The sequence below is a fragment of the Lissotriton helveticus genome, chromosome 10 (genome assembly GCF_964261635.1).
Source record: "Lissotriton helveticus chromosome 10, aLisHel1.1, whole genome shotgun sequence".
Lineage (NCBI taxonomy): Eukaryota > Metazoa > Chordata > Amphibia > Caudata > Salamandridae > Lissotriton > Lissotriton helveticus.
Window position 1 is genome coordinate 62077471 of NC_136071.1, and position 23272 is coordinate 62100742.

The 23272-nt window shown below is 43.3% G+C and overlaps 1 pseudogene; it reads right to left on the reverse strand.

Annotated features, from left to right (window-relative positions):
- LOC144783901 (vomeronasal type-2 receptor 26-like) overlaps positions 1-23272 on the reverse strand; it is an 80206-nt pseudogene that overhangs the window by 34052 nt on the left and 22882 nt on the right.

The window sequence follows — 23272 nt, forward strand, 5'->3', positions numbered from 1 at the left end:
GATGTGTTTGTGTCACTTGTGTATTTACAGTGGAGAGGTGTGCCCTCTGTGTGTATCACAAGGCCAGCCATGTCACCTGGTGTGCCATGCATCTCTCAAGCAGTCATTCTTTCCCTATTACATCATTGATGGTATGTGCTGTGGCTATCTTATGATGATTGTCACTGACATTTCATATTTTACTTCTGTACTAGGAGGAGGCCAAATCTCCTACGTCACCTGACAGTGCTGGAGGACATGGAGAATGAGGCATTAATACGGAAATTCCGCCTGGATAGACCAACACTGAAGATACTGTGTGATCTATTGGAGTCCCACCTGCAGCCTCGCCATCACTATCCAACGGCATTCACACCCACATACAAGGTGATGGCAGCACTCCACTTTTTTGCAACAGGTTCCTTCCAGGAGACGGTGGCTAACGCTGGAGGGATGTCACAGCCCATGTTCAGCATGGTGCTGAGGGATGTTCTTGCAGCCATGATGCTCTATCGGAATCGCTACATCCATTTCCCTCGGGGAGGACCATTGGCTGCTGTGAAGGGGTACTTCTATCCCCTTGGGCGCATCCCACATGTTGTTGGTGCCATCGATTGCACCCATGATAGGTATGGTGACCACAGGCGACGGAGCACATATATAGGAACCGCAAACATTACCATTCCATCAATGTACAGGTGGTGTGCCTTGCAGACATGACAATTTCTCATGTGTGTGCAAAGTATCCTGGCTCGGCGCATGATTCGTTCATCATGAGGAACAGCATGGTGCCACGGATGATGGAGAATCTGCATCCCGAGCGTCCTTGGATTGTGGGTGAGTATGCCTACTGATATGGCATGATGTGTGTTACCTGATGCACCATGGCTGTGCAACATTGCAATGGGTGTTTGTCATTCACAGGCGACTCAGCATATCCCAGTCGGCCATGGCTGTTGAGCCCCCTCAGGAATCCCAGGAGCCCGGCTGACATCTGCTACAATGACGCCCATGGCAGGACCCGACGGGTAATCGAATGCACTTTTGGCCTGCTGAAGTCAAGATTCCGTTGCCTTGACAGGACCGGAGGTGTACTAGCATACTCACCTAGGAAGGTGTGCAAGATCGTTGTGGCATGCTGTATGCTGCACAACCTGGCCATCCACAAGAGGGTACCCGTGCTTCTGGACGAAGGTGAGGAACCACGGCCACCACCCGCTCATGGACCTGAGTCCAGTGATGAGGACAGTGGAGAGGATGAAGGAGTAGACCTGCGCCAGCAGCTCATCGAACGCTACTTCACTTGAAGGTGGGTGACGAGGTACAACGTGTACATTTTCTGATGTGGTTGCTGTTGTTGTGAAGGGATATGCGCGGATGTAACTGACAGGCACACGTTCTGTCACCTGTGTGTGGTAAAAGTGACATTGACGTTCCATATGTGAACATATGGTGGACCCTATTTGTTCACACCTGCAGCCCATTGTCTAGTATGCCTGTAGTGTCTTGTGTATGTTTAGTGTACTGTTCTGCCTGTGATGCTACAATGAGACCAGTGACTGTAGTTCTGTTGTGTCTCCCTAGGTGCTACAGACGAATCCTGCACTACATACTGTACATCATTTGGACACATAATGGACATTGTCAATATTGTAAATATTGCACTAAAGACGAGACAGCACACAAACTGGTGCATCAGGATTTTTATTTCGACAGTGGGCATGTGATTTGTGCGGAAATATTTACATAACAGTGGGGAATGAGCAGTGAGTTGACAGTCCTGTTCAATGAGATGCAAGAGTAGAGTCCACATGGATGTGGTGACCAAGTCCAACAGACAGGTGCCATTGGCACGGAAATGTGGGTAAAGACAGTCCAAACAATCAATGCAGTAGGGAAGAGGGTTGTCATCACGGCTGGCTCCGTGACTGGCTTGTGGCAGGTGCTTTGCCTCCGGAGACTCCCAGGCTCTTCTTTGGACGCCCCCTAGATCTTTTTGGCAGTGGGGCTCCTGCTGAATGGCCGTTGGCGCAGGGGAGGATGGTACACTGTCATCCTGCGGCACAACAGGAGGGGACGGAGGTGGTGGTTGGGACACAGGCCTGTCCCTCTGCAACGCCACTTGCTGGCCCATGAGGTCCACCATCTGTCCAAGGCGGTTGTCAATGGACCTCATCAGCAGGAGGAGATCCCTTAAAAATTCATCCGACAGGCCACTTTGTCCCTGGACCTCTTGGTATGCCTCTACTGCTCTGGTGAAGTGGTCCAGGGATGGTGTCCACTCCTCCTGAGATCTGGTAGTGACCCTGGCCCTCTCACCTGCTCTGCCGCCACTGACCTCTTGCCTTGCCACTGTGGGTCCACGCACTCTATCCCTGCCCTCAACAGTTGATGCTATGGCCTGGTTGTCCCCTGCGACAGGGAGGGTGCTGCAGGTGGTACTGGTGGTAGTAGTGGTTGTGGCGGTGGCGGTGGTATTGGCTGCGGTGGAGGCAGAGGGCGTGAAAGCAGGGGTCTGCTGTGCTGTTGTTGCAGCAGACATGGTGGTGGGGAGGATGGGGCCTGGGACCTCTGGGTCTGTGGCACACCAGATGGGCCGGCCTGGAGTGCATCGTCCAAACTGTCCTGGGTCTCCGCATCTGAGAGTCCATGTGCCGGGGGTGGAGACTGGCTCTGCTGGTCGTTGGTGTGGTCCTCAGCAGTGAGTTCTTCATCACCTGTGGAGTAGATGGGGAATGGTCAGTGTTAGGCACAGTGCACGTATTGTCTCAGCTGGGTGTAGTGGACTGTCTGTACAGTACACAAATTTGAATTCTGCAGTAGTACAATTCATGGCAACAGTGTGTGTAATTTCATATTGCAGAGGAACATCATTTACTGATACATGTTGGATGTCAATGCTTTGCATGCAATTGTTGCTGCATTTCGGGATGCCGGTCTCCCACACACACATCAGGAAGAGTTGAGATAGCTACCTACCTGTAAGTTTGTTTGTTAACAGTGCAATGGCTGACACTTTCTCCTGGCGTGGGGGAGGCCTCCAAGCTGCAGGAGTGTGGGCCAGGGGGCATGCTGGGAGTAGTGATACAGGCCTCCCAACTCCCAAACACCCTCCAAGTGAAGATGTCTACCTACCTGGAAGTTTGTTTGTTAACAGTGCAATGGCTGACACTTGCTCCTGGTTTGGGGAGGCCTCCATGCTGCAGGAGTGTGGGCCAGGGGGCATGCTGGGAGTAGTGATACAGGCCTCCCACCCCCAAGCACCCTCCAAGTGAAGATGGCTACCTACCTGTAAGTTTGTTTGTTAACAGTGCAATGGCTTACACTTGCTCCTGGGTGGGGGAGGCCTGTATCCTGCTGAGCTGTGGGCCAGGGGGCATGGTGGGAGTGGTAGTGCAGGCCTCCTTCCCTCACCCATTCAGGCCTCCTGGGCAAGAAGGCTAGCTACCAGTTGGGTGAAGTGTGGACAGTGTAATGGTGTTAAGGTTTTGCAAGGGAGTACTTCTCAGTGTGTTGTTTGGCGTTTGTTTGTACTTACCAGCCTCCGCTCCCCCGGCTACTCCTGTGAGACTCTCAGGCAGCAGTATGGCAAGCACCTTCTCCTCCCATGGTGTGAATATTTTTGGTGGGATGGGAGGGCCACTGCCAGTCACGTTCGCCAGCGTCCAGTTCTTACTCCTTCTCTCCTTGACAACCCTCTTGAGATCATGCCACCGCTTCATGATCTCCTTCTCGGAACTCCGGGTGGTCCCTACTGCATTCACCCTTTGGACTATACTTTCCCACATTTGTGTCCTCATGGCTAATGGTGTCTGTTGGACCAGGCTACCAAACAGTTGTGGCTCTACTCTCACAATCTCATTGACCATAACTGTCAACAAACTGTCGGTGAATTTGGGCATTTTTGAGTTGTCATTGTGTGTGGTGGTTGAGGTGTTTGTGGGTGCAGGGGTGTGGGTGCAGGGGCATGGTGTTGAGGTGTGAGATGTGTTGTGTGCTGGGGGATTATTTGTGCAGGTGTAAAGGTGGTGGTGGATGTGTGTGTGTGCTGTGCTCTTTTGCCTCTCCTGTTAGTTGTGGGGTATGTCCTTCTAATCTGGAGTGTTGCAAAGGATTGTGGTTAGTGAAGGGGGTGGCTTTATACTCAGCTGTGTGGGTGTGTCCAAGTGGATTTTGGGTGTCAGGTGTGTTGTGGGATTTTTCCAGGGTATTTTCGTATCTTTTTTCTTTCATTTTTATATTTTTATCTGTGTTATTTATTTTGGGGGGATTGGTGATTTTATTTGTGCACTGTTTGGCATCACTGCGGTGTTTTGGCATCGTCCGCCATGATTTTCATGTCCCGTCAGCTGCGGTGTCTATGCTGCAGCTCTTCCGCTATTTTTCCCATTCACTCCTGTGTGCGACCGCGGCGGTCGGTGACGGCGGTTCCGACCGCGACAGCCTCGGGGATATCCTAATTTCCCGTGCGGTGTGTCCGCTGGTCTTGCGGCGGGTTGTTGCTTTTCCGCAGCTTTTCTGACCGCAGTGGTCGATTTTTGGCCATCACCGCCCGCGTCGGACGGCTTTGCTTGGCCCGCTACCTCCGCGGTCGGTCTTTAGTGGCGGTTGATCCTAATGTGGCCGCCAGTGTATCCGCAGTGCAGGCGGGCGGTTGGTTTGCGCCTCCATGGCGGTCGGGGTGGTTTTCCGCACGCTATCCTAATGACCCCCCAAGTGCTCACACTACAGTTATTATTTGTTCCCTTTCAAGATACAATGGAACCTCAATTGGGCAACAGATACTTCATGATAGAAGTGTAGGGACAGGAGGATACTGGATGTATAGGCTCTGTATAGTTTGCATGCTTTTTTCATATTGTTGCAGCCGAAAGAATATGTAAAAGCGGTCAGTGGTTTTCGATTGGTTCCACCAACTTGAACTAAAAAACTAAATGAATACTGGTTCGTGACACAGAATGTGAACACCCTCAATGACAGCAGTCCTACAGTGTGCCAAACATTATCCCTGTGAGGAGCCAATGCTAAAGAAACTCTCCTTATGGGCATAAATTAAAGTTTTTGGATACGTATGGGAGCTCTTAGGTTTTCAATCAGACTTCACAAAGTGCTTTGGAAGAGCTCTAATTTTACTGTATCAGTTTCTCCCATAAAAATCTTTCCAGGTAAAGACATATATATTGAAGTGTTTTGTACTGGTGGGAAGTTCACTTAATGCTTGGACTCAAGGACAACACTCTAAAAGTCTGCACAGAAGTACAGAAAGAAACTCTGAAGTGACAATTATTGCAGGCAGCTTCATTGCTCTTGTGGACATGGGACCTGACACATGGTTCTCTAAATGACTTATCATACATGGAACTGGATTTGTAACTAAGTGGGCAATCTCAACAGGGTGATGAGAAAACTGTCAGGCCCTCTATCTACAAGTATATACATTCTATTCTGATCCCCATAAATCTTTCACTCCTGTAGACTAATTTTTCTTATGGATATTCACTTCTCTGGGATAGAAGGAGTGTTCATACTCTCACCAGGCCTCTCTCATCATTCGCTGGTAGAGTTGCAGCTGTATCACTCAAAAGGACTAACAAGCAGTGTCTGGTGCACTATTGCCTGCTGTTTATTAGTAAAAGACTTCTTAGGATTCCTCCTCAAAGAGGCCTGTTCTTATTTTAAGCTTAATTTAAGCGTTGTTTCATTTGCAGCCACTGTGTGGAAGACATTTATGACAGTTAGTCAATGATAGTCCATGGCCTACATCCATGGTAAGGTAAAGAAACACAAATTGGTGGACACAACACTAAAGACCAAGATCACCATGCTAGAATTAACATGGAAAGAGATGGGCATTGTAATGGAACCACTTTCAAGATGTTTGACCTTCATGGGTTACAAAAAACATATGTGGTGGTAAATGCTTTGACTACATTGGTTTTTCGCAAGGAAGATGTTTTTCGATGAACACTTTGATGTTTACCTGTTGTGATGTAAGAAATACCCTCTGCTTTCTTTGTTTTGCAGACTAAAAGGAATACAAACAATTTGATTTATAAAAGAACTGTTAATATAGTGTGTGAACATATGAGATTGTTAGAGGCTGTGTTGAGTGAGTTTAAGGAATTTGAGCGTGTCATATATGTAAAAATAAGCTGTCGTTTTCAATAAGCATAAATTGTGACGTGTGCCCTTGAGTGTCCTGAAAGTGATTAGTCAGAATCTGGTCACCATTTTCAAGCAGGTGTGTGACTAAATTAATAGAGTCCTCCATTTGGCTTTCCCCAATAGTTGTTGCATGCAAACAGAGCAACAGGTATCGTCTATGCATTGATCTAACCATGGAGATGCAATCTATTTTGGCAGATAGGAACCCTCTCCTGAAAAATAGCTATATGTTAGCTCATTTATTATGGAATATTTAAAGTGCTTAAAAGTAACCAAGTATTCCAGGATAGCATCCTGGTGTATGGTGGAAATCCGTCGGGAGCTTGGGAAGAGACAGGATACTTAGGGGCCGATTAGGATGGCGGTTTTTCCGCATCCTCCGGGCCGGCGGAAGTGTCCGCCGGCCTGGAGGATGCGGAAAAACCGCGGCGGAGACTCCAAAGACCCACCGCCAAATTAGGATGGCTGGTGGGTCTGATTATCTGTCCGCCGCTTTTCCGCCGCGGTCGGAAGGCGACCGCGGCGGAAAAGCACTAACATGTCTGGCGGTGTCTATCAGACACCGCCAGGCATATTAGGATGTCTGAAAATATATGCTTTTCCGCGGCGGCTTTACCGCCGTGGAAAAGCATACGGACCTTCACTTTGGGGGCCCGTTGCGGGCCCCCTGGGTGAAGGTGGGGTGGGGGGTGCACATGGGGGGTACCTATGGTACCCCCCTGCATTTGCGTGCACAATGCAGCAGGCACCGCGCGGTGCCTGCCGCTTTGTGCACGCAAATGCTGTGCATGGATTTTTTACATTGCGGTGGGTGCAGCTTGAAGCTGCACCCGCCGCAATGTTAGAGATAGAGGATGTGACCGCCACCCTGGCGGTCACATCCTAATTTGATCGGAGGGAACGCCGCAGCCCATGCGGACGTTCCCTCCTCCTCAGGGGTCGCGGACGGACTCAAGTCCGTCCGCGATCCTAATCGACCCCTATGTTAGGTGTGCTGGACAAAAGAAGATATAGAATAAGGAAGTATAAGTGCATCTTAATAAGTTTGAGTTTGAGTATTTTTGAGTGATTCATATGCAGGGACGGTATCAGATAAATTTCTAGGTGGTTAATTAGATTGTGGATACAGGATATGAGTAAAAAATAAGTGGATGTCCCATCCATTGAGTGCATATAGACACATATACATACTAAGTATGGTGAAAGTGTTATTGGGGCACATGTATCAAGCTTTTTTCCGGTCGCAAACAGGCCGATTCTCAGAATCGGCCCATTTGAGAATGGAAAAAGGCCTTTTCTGATGCATGTACTTTTTCCATTCTCAAATTAGGGAATCTCAATTTATTGCGATTCCCTAAATCGCGCATGCATTTAGGGAATTGCAATTTGTGATTCCCTAAAGGCGATGCATGTAGCCTTTCCTAAATGCGAACTGTGCATTTAGGAAAAGCTAATTACCATTAACTTCAAGTTCATGGTAATTTGTGCATGCTTTGAAAAATGCATGAAAATTCATTTTTCATAGAGCCATGTAGCGCACACATACCCTTAGGGCATGTGCGTGCTTCACATGTGCACACTTACCTATTTTTGGGGGTTGCTTCAGGAGGGTCTTAGGCCCCCGGGCACCCTTGGATTTGCATTCGCAATTTGCGAATGCCAATTTGGTAATCATAATTTGCTAATGCAGTGCCATTCATTCCTTGGGGCCTGTTGGCCCACAGGAATGAATGGAGTCACATTAGCTAATAGCGATTCTTAATTTCAGAATCGCTATTAGCTAAAGCTAAAGCTAAGGAATCACAATATTTATAGCGATTCCTTCTTGCATAGGCATTTGCGATTTCCAAATAGCGATTCCTTAAAAATCCCAATTTGGTAATCGCAAATTCTGATGTTGATGCATGTGCGCCACTATCTTGTATTTTGTCTTTTGGAACAGCTAACAAACGGAATACATTTCAAAAATCCAAAGAATGTTGCACTCAATACATCTCTTCTAAAAGAGAGGTTTGTATTACCTAATTTAATGCTGGTCATTGCATTTTTCTTTTAAGAGCTGTGTCTAGAAGGACCTTTTTACACAAATAACGGAACCACGTTTGCACAAATTCACTGAAATATGTGGACCTTTTTTATTTAAAAAATGTACAAAATGTCTAGGTGGCTGCAACCCATAAAGCAAATTATCTTATTCTTTAAATTAATATATTTGCAAAGGCTGTAGTCTACAAAGCGATGCCATCTTCCCAGAACAGCCTTGCATAGATGGCTCATGGTTGTACGTCATGACAACGCGTGGTATTACCACGTGTGCCATTACAACGCAGGAATTACAACGAAAGTCGTTACAACGACTTTCGCTGGAGGGCGCTGGATAGTGGAATAGTTTAATTTTCTATTCCAACTACAACCCACGTTGACATTAGGGAAGGAGTTGGATAGAAAATTAAACTATTCCCTATCCAAGAGCGCCCTCCAGCGAAAGTAATTCCTGCGTTGTAATGGCAGCACGGGGTAATCCTCGCATTGTCATTGCTGTTCACCATGGCTCATTGATATTGCTGCTCAGTGAAGGTATCACAAATTATTCTCACCTGAGTGTGCTTTCCACCCCATAAAATAGCACTGTTGTTAATGACCAGTTTTAATCCTGAAGGGGATCTGCCATTGTAGGTTCCCACTTTTACAAAGCTGCTGCTGTCTCTGGATGTTATGTGCCAGTATAACACATCAAATAATGGTGGGGAGTCTCCCTGTGAATCAAAAAGCTTTTCACTGGCAGCAGACGTCTTCACATGAACATTCTTCACATAGTGCAACATCTGTATACAAAATATGAGAGTGAAATGAATAAAAAAGAATGGGACTTGGTTTGCATTGAGCCTTTAATGATACAGTTGAGGCACTGAAAAAAAGAATACTTCAGATATAATGCTAGAACCAGTGAAAGTGCCAATACATGGGTTCTCTCACCTGCCATGGTTGAAAACCTTTAGGGTCTGCACAAGACCTATTGATGAAGGGACCATCTTGATGTTTACAATAAAGAAGATCGTGCAGTGCCTGAGCCAAGGCATAGGTGGCTTTGTGTGCATAGTAGGGAAACATGAAATAATCCACCTCAAACACAGAAGTATCAAGATGTTGTAGCCTTTCTGTCCCAGTGCACAGCCCTTTCACACATGTCATGTTCCCAGCATATGCTTCTTTTAATGTTTCTGCCCATTTACAACTGAAGACCTGTTCCCAGAATGCCTTTAGGAATATATCTTCAGAGTCCTTCTGTGGGTCAATACTGTAGAGGAATTCTTTGAACCCATGGATTTCTCCTCTCTGCAGTGTCAGTCCAAGTGTGCCATTCAATTTTTCCCACAGGCCCCTCTGGGAAAACACTGGTGAAGGAATCCAGCTTGTCACCCCAATCCATATTTTAGTAGATGTCCTTTGATGAGATATTTCATTTAGAAATGGGGCCATATGCTCTGCAAAGGCGTAACAGACTATAACTTTGGCTGTGGATGAATGTATGATATCAACAACATGGGCTAGGGAGGCCCTGTCTGCTTGTGTGGGAAGGGTTTCAAAAATGTCAATGCAGATCCCATTCCTTACTGCTGCTTCCTTAAGCATTTGGCTGCCTTGAAGACCAAGGTCATTATTGGAGGCAAGAATTCCAACCCATGTCCAGCCAAAGTGGAGAAGTAAGTGAACAATAGCTTCTACCTGAAATACATTATTTGTCACTGTCCTTAGAAACGATGGGAACTGGGCTTTGTCACTCAGGATGGGGAGTCCAGCACCGTAGCTAATCTGTTGAAAGGAAAGCAAATGTACAGTGATAGTTAACAATACTTTGGTCCTGATTATAGAAGCGATAGAAACAATAATTTCCGTTTTCAAATATGTACCCCTATGTTTATGATTAAATATCTGTCTGTAAGTAGTTCACATAAAATGTGTGCATAAATACAGCTAGCAATGCACATACAAATGTTGTGCCCTCTGGCATCTGCATGACATTTTGAATGTCTTTACCAATAGCAGCTTATTACATTTAATCATGAGTGGCAGATATTGGTGTCCCAAACTACACCCTGCAAGTGACCAACGACTGCAAGCCAGACTACTTCAAAGAGAACATCAGAGATGACCCATGTGGCTCCTAATAACAGTCCTAAAAAGTGATGTATACATTATTTGGCTCAAAGGTTCACATCAGTCAAGCAGAATGGGCAATCATATTATTCCCTGTATGGATTTATGAAGGAAGACATTAGAGAAAATTGGTCGGAATGCCAATTTTACAATACATTTTTTAAATTATTTTTTGGCTAATATGCATTTGGATATGCAGACAATTCTGAAAGGGTACTTCTGAATTATTCTGCTACAAAACGATGTAACAAAGACTCTGACTCTCATCAAATTGAAGTCCTTTAAAGCAAAGCTATCCTAAGGTTAAACCTGCCCTACATGCATGGATAGTTGAGCTACCAGTCGAGCTAGAGAAATAATACAGATTTAGACAGCAGATTTCTCTTATTGATTACACCAATCTTAAAGACTTAGGGCCCGATTAGGTCCTTAGCGGTCCCAACGCCAGCCCGCAGCAGCAACGGTCGGGAGAACGCCGACAAACCGGCGGCATCCCGACCACCACATTTCGACATGATCGATGGGCTGGCGGTGGGACTACGGTGGTTCCAATGTGGCGCCATGCCTCTGTTCATAGAGAGAGCTTGAATCAAATGCTACCATAGTGCAGCCCCACTTGCATGTCAGGTGCACTGTGTACCATGCACCATGTACATGGCACACAGTGCCCGCACAACAGTGCAAACAGAGAGATACAGTCCCCAATGGGCAATATTACCCTGGGGCCCTGTTTGAGACCCTTTCTCTGCCTTTCTGCCGACCTTTTCATGGTGGGGTTCCCGCCATTAAAAGTTGGCGAAAAAGCAGGTTGTGGTCAGCATGGTGGTGCCGGAATTAGCACTGCCTCCATGGCCCGCCTCTTTCCCCACCACCACAGACCCTAGATCCTGGCGGTGGAAGCAGTCCTGTGGCAGTCTGACTGCCATGCTCATAATCGGGCAGTCGTACTGCTGAGAAGGCGGTGGTCAGCCCGCCACAGACGGTACGGCAGTCTTCGGGCAACCGTACTCGTAATCAGCCACTTTTCTTGCAGACAGCAGCAGGTTATAAAAGGCTTTTGAGCTAGCTCATAAAGACATAATGAGTAGTTTGTAATTGTTTTATTATGTGTTCCTAGTGAGGAAGCCATGATCAGGATTTTTCTGTGTGTATCTTTCAAGGGCACTTTGTTCGAGATTTCTCTGAGGTCCATTCAATACTTCAACTAGCCATTGTATTTGTTGCACTCCATAAATGCAATGTCATTTCCCTGTTTTATGTACACATCATTCATTAATTTTCAGCTATGTAGGCATTTTCTAGATGTATCTTTCTTAATGTATCATGTATATTCAAATAATGATTAGAGGCTCATCGTGTGACTTTATCAATCCATCCCTATTATGTCGTTTTGCACCATGTTGTGTGTGTGGCTTCTTTGCTTAAAATCATATAAAATGTCCTACTTTTAGGAAGTGTGCCAGATTTTTCTGGGCCTTCTTTGGAGGCGACCTCTATGTGGGTCCTCTTGCTGAACCATACTTTGTTTCTGGATGTTTAATTGCTTTAGACACTAGCCTTATGCATTTCTCCTTCATTATTTGATTTTCATTTATTATGATTGATAACATTTCCATGATTTGACTAACAATTTTTTGCTTTCTGTAATGATCTTAATTTTGAATAAACCTTTACGGTTTCAACTTTAAATTTGATCTCGTGAAAGTTTTGTTGATGGTGTTGGGCTTAGGCTTATGAAGATTCAGGCAGCCTCATTCCTATGGATCAATACTTTGATACGTTGAAATAAAAATGTGGATCCAGCATGACCTGGTATTAACTCTACCAGCATCTTGGCAACCTTTTTTTTTAAACTTCTGTTTATTGGATTTCTTATGTCAGTACAAACAGTGCTGCCAAGCAAGGCAGTATGATCCATAACATCAGTATACATGTGTTGGTTAACAGGAAAACTGCTGTGATCAGCATGTACAATTGAGACAATGCATAGGTCCTCTTACAGTGAAATACTACACACATTCAGAATGATGGTATAACACAATAGTAGAAATATACGACTAAATCACACAGTCTATTGAGCCTGGAGCATTTAGTATATCCTGAGCGGTTCCCAGATATCTTTAGGCCTGGATGTTACAGGTAATTCCTCTGCATACAATTCCAAATTTTTTCGGCAATATACCATATCTTTGATCTATTCGCTTTTTTGGGGAGCAAGTTTACTATCCCAAGTGAACATGACCGTCAGGGCCGGACTGGCCATATCGGGCACCGGGCAAACCCCCGGTACGCTGCACGGGTGGGGGCTGGTTTTGTTACAGGGCCTTTTTTGCAGCATAGCTGCAAAATCGGCCCTGTACCAAAATCGGCCGAACACCGGCCCCTGCAAAGAGTGCGGCAGCACCTCCGACCCCCCTAGTGGGGAGGGGGGGCCAACCGAGCACTTTGCCAGTGCCGATTGTGATTCCCAGTCCGGCCCTGATGACCGTCTGCATGGCGAGTAATAGGACCCCTCTAAAAAACCTGCCCACAGTGCCTTTCAAGTGAGGAATGTAGCCTTGTAAGCATTCTGGGGTGTGCGTTGTAGTACGACGTCAGTCATTGTGTGCATGCATTCAGCCACCTCCTCCCAGTATTTGGATACCATCCTGCAGTGCCGTGTGAGATGCAGGAAGTCTGCGTTAGTCTGTCCACAACGCCTACACTGGTCAGATTCTATTATGCCCATTTTGTGCAATTTGACAGGGGTGTAATATGCTTGATGAATAAACTTAAAGTGAATAATGCACAAGTTACCGTTGGATGTGAGGCGGCCCATTAGCATACATATCTGCTCCCATTCTTTCACAGTAAGCTGGGAATCAAATATATTATTCCATTGCGCAAGACTTGTGTCCGGTTCACGTACTGTTTCTTCTTGCACAGACCTGCACAGCTTGGTAATCAATGTTCTCTTAGTAGGGGTTACTAATAACAGTTGTAAAGATTGAAGCATAGGAGGTTCAGCAGGGAAACCCGGGTAATGGTCTCTGATTGCGCATTTCAGACGGTAACATGAATACTTAAAAGTGCTGTAGGGTTCTTTATGTACTCCAGGTCACATCCTGAGATGTAACTGCACTCAGGATAAAGATCATGCATGTGTGTTATACCCACATCCTTTAACGATCTCATACGGCCCACTTCATGATTAATAGATAGGTCCGCATGATAAGCCAAAGGAAGGGCAGGCGCATATAAAGGGAGTTTATGTGAGTGCTTACCAATCTCCTGCCATGCCGCGATGGTAATATCAATAGTGTTGATCTCTATTTTTTGCCTGTGCCTATGAGTGTGCATTAGAATATTCATTAGTGGCATCCCCATCTTCTACTGCAACTTGTGGTATAAAGCTGTGCATTCTGAATAAATAGAATACATACTGGGCTTATGCACAAAGGAAGTACACAAAGAAATCCAGTGCAGCAAACCCACCTTTGTCATAGGAAAGAGTTAGTGTATGCCAGCTAATTCTAGGTGGTCCATTCCCCCATACCAGTCTCAAGAGCTGCGTTCTCACTGTCGTAAAAAAATGTTGAGTGAGTTTTAGCGGAATATTACAAAAAAGATATAAAAAATGTGGAAGAATAACCATTTTAATTACTGTGGTGCCAGGTACAATGGAAGATGTGACCACTTATCGACTTGTTGCACCAACGTGTCAGGTGCTCGGCCATCATTTTCTTTAATGACAACATCAGGGTCCCAGTGTACCCATATTACAAAGTACTTAACAGGGTCGGTTGTCCACAGTAATGAGTACTCCAATTGAGGTGGGGATGTGACCATCGTCAATGGGATAATGACCGATTTCTCCCAGTTTATCAGGAGGCCAGAGAAGAGACCGAATCTAATGTATTCGCAAAGAACAGGGGACAAGTATTGTTGGGGGTCTCGAACGAAGAGGACCATGTTGTCTGCATACATTAAAATACCGACAGGTCGATGATTAAAATTAAGCGTAGCTGCCCTATGTTGTTGGCGGATCTTACAGGCTGGAGGCTGTAATGCCAGAGCAAACAAGAGGGGAGACAAGAGGCACCCCTGTCTGGTGCCGCGCTCAATATTAAGATTCTCCGAGATGAGTCCGCCTACTCGCACCCTTGCCAATGGGCCTGTATACAGGATCTGTATCCATCGTATCAGGAAATTCGGGAACCCAATTTTTTGTAATATGTGAAACATATAACCCCACTCAATGGAGTCAATGCTTTGGCCACGTCTAGCATGAGAGCAGTCGCCTGCAATTCTGCATTGAGAACGTGGAACATAGCAAAAATAGTGCACACCTTGTGAGAGGGTGATCGCTCCGGCACAAACCAGGACTGGTCAGGGAGTACAAGGAGAGGCATCAGAGGTTGAATTTTGGTAGCAAGGATCTTTGCTAATATTTTGGCGTCTAGATTTATTAATGATAGGGGACCATAGGACTCACAGAGCGGTTTGTCTTTTTTCAGAAGTGTAATGATCAGAGTTTGCCTGAGAGAGGGATCTTTGGAAGCTTACTTCACCCTGACCTCCTGAACGCCCTTCTGCCTTTAGCACCCCTACACAGTTCTGCTAACTAACCTCTATTCTGACCTGGATAATCATGTATTTCATAAGAAGACCAACTCCAAGCCCTGACAGTTCCCGTCTAACATTTTGAATCCACTCTTGTTTCAGAGCTAGTAATCTAATGCAGCCAAGATTGCACTACAATGCTGGCCCTTACCAACCCTTTCTATGCCTGTACTAGGCTCCATTAGTAGGTCTCTAATAATGGTCTGCCATACAATTCTTGTAGTGAGACCCAAAATAACTTGGTCAATGCATATCAGTCCACACCAGCATGATATCCTTGCAAATTTTATGATGGAATTCACTAACAGGTCTTTTAATTCATCTCAATCTTGACCTGCAGCAACTAGTGCAATGGCTGTAGTACGGTCTTTCAACAGTTCTACCATGAAATCTCAATCATGGATACAGAGCACAAGATGTGTATGTATTGGCACCTACTTATGGAGCACACAAAAAATACCTCCCAGTACGATTGTAGTACTAAATATTAAGTCCAAACATATTGTGGTATACAAATGTCGACACCACAGTGTCAATACCCGTGGTATCAACAACCCTATGCTTATGATTAAAATGACCAAAACCCCAAAACCAAAATATTGTAACACTAAAATATCTAAATATTACAAATAATGAAACCTAAAATATAGGCTTAAAAATGATATATTTTAAAATATTAAATGTATTCAAATAAAAGTAGTTTTAAACTTTTGAATTTTGCAAACATAATAATAAAATATATGAATATAAAACTGAAATATATTAGAAATGTAATTAATATAAACTTGTGTATGAATCCTTGTGACAATAAATATATTTAAATATACAAAACACACACACAATAATCAAAACAAATCTGTATTTATTAAACAATAAAATACCAAACTTAAAAAATTAAAATAAAAATTTTAAAAAGTTTTTTAAAAAAATAACATTTAGTAAGTGGGGAAACTTTGTTTGTACGAAATAATTTGTGCGGTAGAAACAAAAATTCTATCTTTGCATTATTATTTCAAGAATTATCTCCCCTCGAATGAAACTTAAAAAAAAACATTCCTTAATTGTGTTAACTTCTTGCTACCACTATCCTCTATGCACCCCTGGGCCATTAACTCATTACTGCTTCTATTCTCTACCATCCCTGAATCCTAAACACAAATTACTACCACTATTATCTACCCATACCAATATTATATTCCAATTCTATTGCTGTAAAACTAATTATTAAAAAGGTGAAGCACTCATCCCTGTGTCCTAAAAACTAATCAGTAAACTGGTGCAAAATGTAAAGCTGCTCCCACAAAAATAAATAAGTAACCTAGTGCAATACCCTTCCCAGCACTCTAAAAATCAATCAGTAAACCGGTGCAATACACATTCCTAAGCCCTAAAAACTAATTAGTAGCCTGGTAGAATACCCACGCTGGTGTCCTAAAAATGAATCCATAACACCGTGAAACACCCATTCCGGTGCCCTAAAAACTAATCATCAAACTTGTATTGATGTCCTTAAAATTAATTATTATCCCACTGCAATACCAATCCCTGGTCTCTAAAATAGGATTGGTAAACATGTGAAATATCAAACCCTGCGCCCTAAGATTTCATCAGTAACCCATTGCAAACTCTACACCGCCACCCAGAAAGGAATCAATAACCCGGTGCAGCACCAATCTCTGTGCCCAAAAAACTGATGAGTAACCCTGTGCAACATCCATCCTTGCCCCTTAAATATTAATTATTTAATTAATGCAACACCCGTACCTAAGCATCTGTGAAACCTACAAAACAAAAAAATACATATTGCATTTAAAACAAAATTGAAATGTATATATGAATTTTTTAATTATGCACTTTCATACACTACACAATAAGGCTTTCCCAAACACAAGAACCCAACAAAATAAATAACAGAAATCACACATAAAAATTCAATGAAACATAAATTAATTTTGGAATACAAAACCAAAATGTAAAAATCGAGATATCATTTAGGATTTAATACATTTTGCATCATAACCCTATAAAATCAAAACCCAAACTATAAATAGTATATTTACAAATAAAAGCAATACATAATTCAAAATTATTAATTCAACAAAAATATTAGCAACTTTTAAAAACAGTTATAGAAAAATTAATAAAGTACCCACTCAAAACCTTTACAAAAATCCCAAATCAGACAAATAAATAACAAATTACATTTTTTGTGCAAAAACATTGTTAAAAAGTAAATATAAAATGTATATAACCATACTGCTGACAAGATGTATGATCACTGTGAAGTCTTAGGGCCTGATTACGAGTTTGCCAGTACGGCAGTGGCCCGCCACACAAGCACCACACCGCCAAACCCGTACTGAGACTGCCCACCAGATTCTGACTGGAATCTAAGTTGGGCAGTCTTGCTTTGGCAGTCATACAGCAGTGCCAAGCTAAGGCTCATATGTGAGCAATAGCAAGGTATCGCTTTGGGACTGCCAATGCGTGCTCATGTATGGCATGGACTGTGTAGTCCATGCTGTGCAGGAACTGGGGATGCATGTAGACAGGAGGGAATAAACATGCCCTCCTGCATGAATCCCCTGGCCCTGAGGCAACAGCGGCCCGATAGCACTGCCTTAGTTTCCTCACCGCCACACTTTTAATGGTGAGTTTACCGCCATGAAAACCGTGGTGTTGAGAAAACTCGTAATATGCTTGGCGGTGCTGCAACTGCCCCACAATCATATAGCGGGCCTCATACAGCTGTAAAACACCAGGGATTGTGTATCCCTGGCAGTAGCAGTGGTCCCATGGCGGTATGACTGCCTAACTCAGAAGAGGGTGGTCCGATAGCCAATGTGGCTTTAGCCACACAGCCACCATGGGTTTGGCAGTCCATCGGACCACCAAAGTCATAATTAGGGCCTTAGTTTTAAATCACGGATAATGTTTCTTTCATTACTGCTATTGTCAGTGAAGGGGATGGCAGACCTTGTTCAAATGATCATACTCCCCTGATTAATATATTGTTTGGTAAATCTTCCCTAGGTCCTGCTTTTTGAAAGAATTATATCAAATGATCACAGTGCTTTTCTGGGCTAGAGGGCCGCATTGAGGATTTTGCATAACACTGCAGCTCCCAGTTGAAGTGGGAGACCTCAGACTTCCAAACTTAAAAAAAATACTTGACAGCTTCCACACAGTGTAGGTATAATATTCTCTGAGACATCTCACAATCTACAAATGTGATCAATTATTAGTTTCCCTGATATGATTTTGGTTCAGCACTACTCATGAAAATACTCTGCTCCAACATCATCATCCCATTTCTCCTAGCTTCATTTATTTTGTTTTATGAAACCAAAATAATACCACATTTTCACACATATGTCTATTCTCCATCATACAAAAGATGAGTCTGAGACAAATACGTTAGGAGTCTGGCTACAAACATTTTAAAAACAGTGGAATTAGCTGATTTAATCTGTCACAATTTCAACTTTAACCCTGGGGGTCATATTCAGCCAGTTTTTAAATATTTACAGTCTCCCATAATCTGAATACATGAAATTCAACTTTATGTGCACCATCCTCGAGTAATGTGAAATAGAGACCTGAGCTGAGCTAAATTATTTAACACATCTAAGCATATACTTAGACAAGGACCCTCAGATTGAGACAGGAAAGCTGTGTAAATTATGAACTGGATCCCAGACTCTAAACCCTCAATTAACTTATTCATATACATTGCTAGTTGAAGTTGAAGTTGAAGTTGGGGGAATTTATAAAGCACTCGTACACCAAAAAGGTTTCATGGCGCAGTAGTGGTAATATGCAAATTTAGCAACAATCACTAGCAGACTAGAGCAGAATATATCAGGATAACTGTAAGAAACAGGTTTATTACTTGAGGAGGAGTGAGAACCCAGTTCAAATGATAACCGCAGTCCTTATCAGGGTGAACCACAATAGTGCCTAAGTAAACCTGTGCTTAACCCTAAGGTAGCTTGGCACAAAAGCAGTCAGTCTCTACTCAGGGCAGTGTCCTCAACCAGTGATAAAGTGCAAACACAACACAAGAGGATTAGAGTTATGAGTTTTTAAGGTATTAGGAAATACATAATCTGTGGGTATCTGGTTGCAACAGACTGAGACAAAGTCACAAGTTCAGGCTGACTTAGAGAGTGTGCGGGCCAGATACAGGACCAGGTTTGTGCCACTGGAAGTTTTACATTCTGACTTTGAGGCAAGGACTTTTTGGTGTGACTCTGCTTGGAGCTACATAGCTCGTCATCTGGTCTGATGAACTGGCCACTGGAGTCACTTCTGAGGTACTGGTTTAGAGGCAAGCAGGTTCAGCCTTCCTTCAGGATTCTTAGACAACAGTCCTTCTTCTGATCTTCCTATGTCCAGGAGTGTTTTGATTGTAGGTTCTAGGGATGCCAGATATATATGCCTAGGGCCAACCTGTGGGTGGAAGACACCTCCAATTCCAACTATAAAACTTGTTCTCATCAGTTCTTCCATTTTTCTTGGGTTTGGTGCTATCCTGGCTAGTGAAAAATAGTGCACACAGAGCCGGGTGTGAGTTGCAACTGCCACTGACAGGGTAGGCCTCTTCTGAAGTCAGTAGGGGCTCTGTACACACCCAGGTCACTCTTTCAAATGCAATTAGGGCAGGGACACAGAACCTCCCCAGCTATCCTGTCAAGAAGATCTATACCTCCCACATGTAGGTCCTTTGTACTCTATCTTGCAGAAATAATTATCACAACACAGTAGAGCCATTAACAGTCAAGTGATTCTGGCAGAAAGACCCACTTGGCGAAGGTAGGAAAATGACAACTTTCGAAATATGAATCTAAAATCTGACTGGACCATTAATTATGTATTGCAAGCTAGTGCCAAATTAAAGTTATGCATTATAGGGACTTATAATGTAACCTAGTGCTTTTCCATGTGTGAGCTGACTAAATGCAAAAGTAAAATATATCTGGCAGGATATGTAAAACTTTGAATATATATGCCCTACTTTTTAAATACTATGCACTATTTAGAGACTTTTAAGTATTAAAAAGGAAGGCCTATGCCTGGCAAGTGTTTACTTTAGCAAGTGGAAGGGCAGTTTAAACCTGCACACACAAGTTGCCAGAGCAGCTCTGTAGATAGGTTTCACAGTGCTACTTTAGTGGGTGGCACAATGGGTGCCATGGCCCACTTGTAGGAAATAATGTACAAGCCTGGGTACATATAGTACAAGATACCGAGGACTTATAAGTAAATTAAATGTGCCAATTATGTGTATGCCAATTTTACCATGTTTAAAATGGAGAACTCACACACTTTACCTCCATTGGCCAGCAAAAATCTTGTAGTGAAGGCAAATAATCTCGGTGAATACCATGCAAAAGATGGTCAATTCCGACAATAAGTCATTATAAAGACTAAAAAAAGTGTGGCAATGTTTATGTGAGTAGGAGAGTGGAAGGAAGGTAAGCATTGCGGAGCAGGACAACGATTCTAATAATAAGACTTTAGCTGAAAAATCAGGCAGACTGAGGAAGACTGAGTGTAACAAAACAGGGTTGTACATGAAAGGTCACTAACGTACCTGAGGGATCCGGCTGACTCCAAGTATTCTTGCCATAGGCAGAGCTCCTACTGTCAGACCATCTCCAAGGAATCCGGCCAGCTTGGGGCTCCTATGATAGCTAAAGTTGGGTATTGTCTCTTTCCCTCCTGAGAGCTGCTGCAAGGTGCCCCGAATAGCAACCATTTCAGAGGAACATGAGTCATAAATCTGAAAACCCAAGGTGGTATTAGGTAGGAGGTCAGGACTTCGATTGATCTGACTAATAGCTAACACCATGGCAAGGACACATTGGTAGAATTCTGTATAAATCCTGTAAATAGAGAATAAAGGTTCATGATGACAATTATGGATTCTATTTTCACACATTTATGAGCATTGACTACCACTCACTGAATAGAAAAAAACAATTAAAATGGTCAAACACCTCAAGCAGTCATGGTTAGCAGTGCAACAGAATTACATTTTTACTTGTATTTACAGTTCAGAATGATGCCAATGAGTGATAGAGTGCCTTTGACGTAAGTAGGAGCAGTTAGGAGGCAGTACAAAAACACTAGCACTGTAGTAGGAGTGCAGTAATCAACACTTTTATCAGTTATTGTGCTCATCATCTAGGTCATTGTGCTTGTTTGATCAAACATCCCATCTGGGTCCTATACGAGGTTAATAGGATCAGATAAATGTTGACTTGCAGCAAGACAATTTGCACCAGATGAGCTAGCTCTGCTTTCAAAGAAGGCTGCATTTATCAATTGCATTCTTCAGTTCCTGTTTGGAGGACGGTAGAGCAGGATCTTTGCATCTGTAAAGAGACTTTAAATATTTATTTTAATTCAAACTTGTTTTAGAAGCTAATGCCTGATGCTCAACTAGCTGCATTATCAGAAGTTGGAGGCTATTTACCCAATAGATGGGTAAACAGTGAATTTCCACTTCTATTTACAATCCTGCAAGCTAAATTGTAGAGATTATACGTGCAAATAGGTAGCAAATTTCATTATTTACTTTGCTGCTGCCTAGATAGCGGTGATCACCTACTATTTGTCTGGCAGCATTGCAAACAGCAAAGAAAATTCACTCTTAACCTGAATGCCGACTAGATAGCAGAGATCATGGGCAATCAGGTGAAGAAATCTTAAAATGTATGCTGGCCCTGATTAAATAGCAGATATCCTGAACTAGAAAGCCTATTGGAAGATAATGCCTGACATTTCACTGTAGATGAGGTGCACTTGATGACTAAAATAGTAGTAAGTAGGGAGAGGAAGGATGTCGTGGAAATTTTAGGAGACTGCCAGAGGGATGGTTCTTTCAATGCTGTGGTATGATGTTCATAAATTGCAGTGTTGGGCTTTTCGTTCCTTATTTAGTCTCTGCTCATCCTCTGCAGACTTCTTTCTGCATCTGCTTTCACAAGCATCTGGCCATCCATGTACTTCGTTGTGAAGTCTCAATCTATTTATGACAGCCTTTTGCTTCTGTTTCTCCTACACACCTATACAGTCAGTGCCCTATGATTTCCTCAGTGTTTGTTGACTATAATACGTTTGTAATTTTGGGCTCCTTCTGGCTACTTACCATCTCAGGTTACCCCAGGCAGTCTATGCATGTGATGCATTTTGTCGCAAGAACAGGCCACCTCTGATCCCTTTCAGTTTTTTGATTGTTCCGGATGGTAACTGCTTACCTACATATACTTGGACTCCCAGTCTTTGTGATGAAGGCAAGTGGGTAATGGAGGATATGACTATCACAGCAGGGATATTGATGGCCAAAAAACCTGATTCAGCCTTTCATTCTTTCCAGATTGTTCAATTGAGCTTGGTATTAACACCGGTAATGTAAAATATTTTATAGCAGCTAGTTAGCCCGTCACCGGGTAAATAGTGACTTTTCTCTGCTACTTTATCACTGGCTAAATAGTAGAAACGATTTTCTATTTAGTGGGTGGCCTTCGAAATAGAAGGAAACTATGCTATTTACCCAGCTGCTGGCTAAATAATAGAGATTCTGCACTGTTTTGCCTGCAGCCATGCAAATTGCAGAAAAAACTTCACTATTTATTCTGCTTCTGGCTAAGTAGTAGGGAATCTGCTCTGTGTAGCCAGAAACCATCAGAACGACCTGAAAACTTCACTATTTACCTGGTCACTGGCTAAGTAGGTTATGTACCATTCGGCCAGCAGTCAAGAAAATAGCAAAGAAACGTCAGTCATTAAGCGACTGCTAGCAAAACATCAGGCATTATTTAAAATAGGGGCTGCAGCCATAAATGTAAGTATTTTCCTGGCTTATAGTTCTATAGATGATAATATATACTGTTTCAATGGTAACCTAGCAAATGGAAACCAAATATAAATGTTTACTTAGCTGCTGGCTTAATAGCAGAAATGATGTACTGTTTGGCTATTTTCCTTGCAAGTAGAAAATAAACGTCAGGATTCACCTTTTGGTTTGCTAAATAGCAGACCATTTGCACAACTTGGACTGTAGCCATTCAGGTAGCAGAGGAGCTTTACTATTTACCTGATTGCTGTCTAACATTTGAAACATTGTGGTATTATACCTCAGGTAGATTTCAGCAGGTGCTTACCTCCAGGTAGAACTGCAAACAAAGAGTGAATATAATTGGCATCCATCTGCATTATGAAATGAAATGCTGATTCACGAATATTACATCCACAATATATGCTAATTGCACACATACAAATGGAATATTATTTTACAAACAGACCTGTGAACTCATATGTTGGTTCACGAAATACTTTATCGCAGGGGTGTTCCAGAACG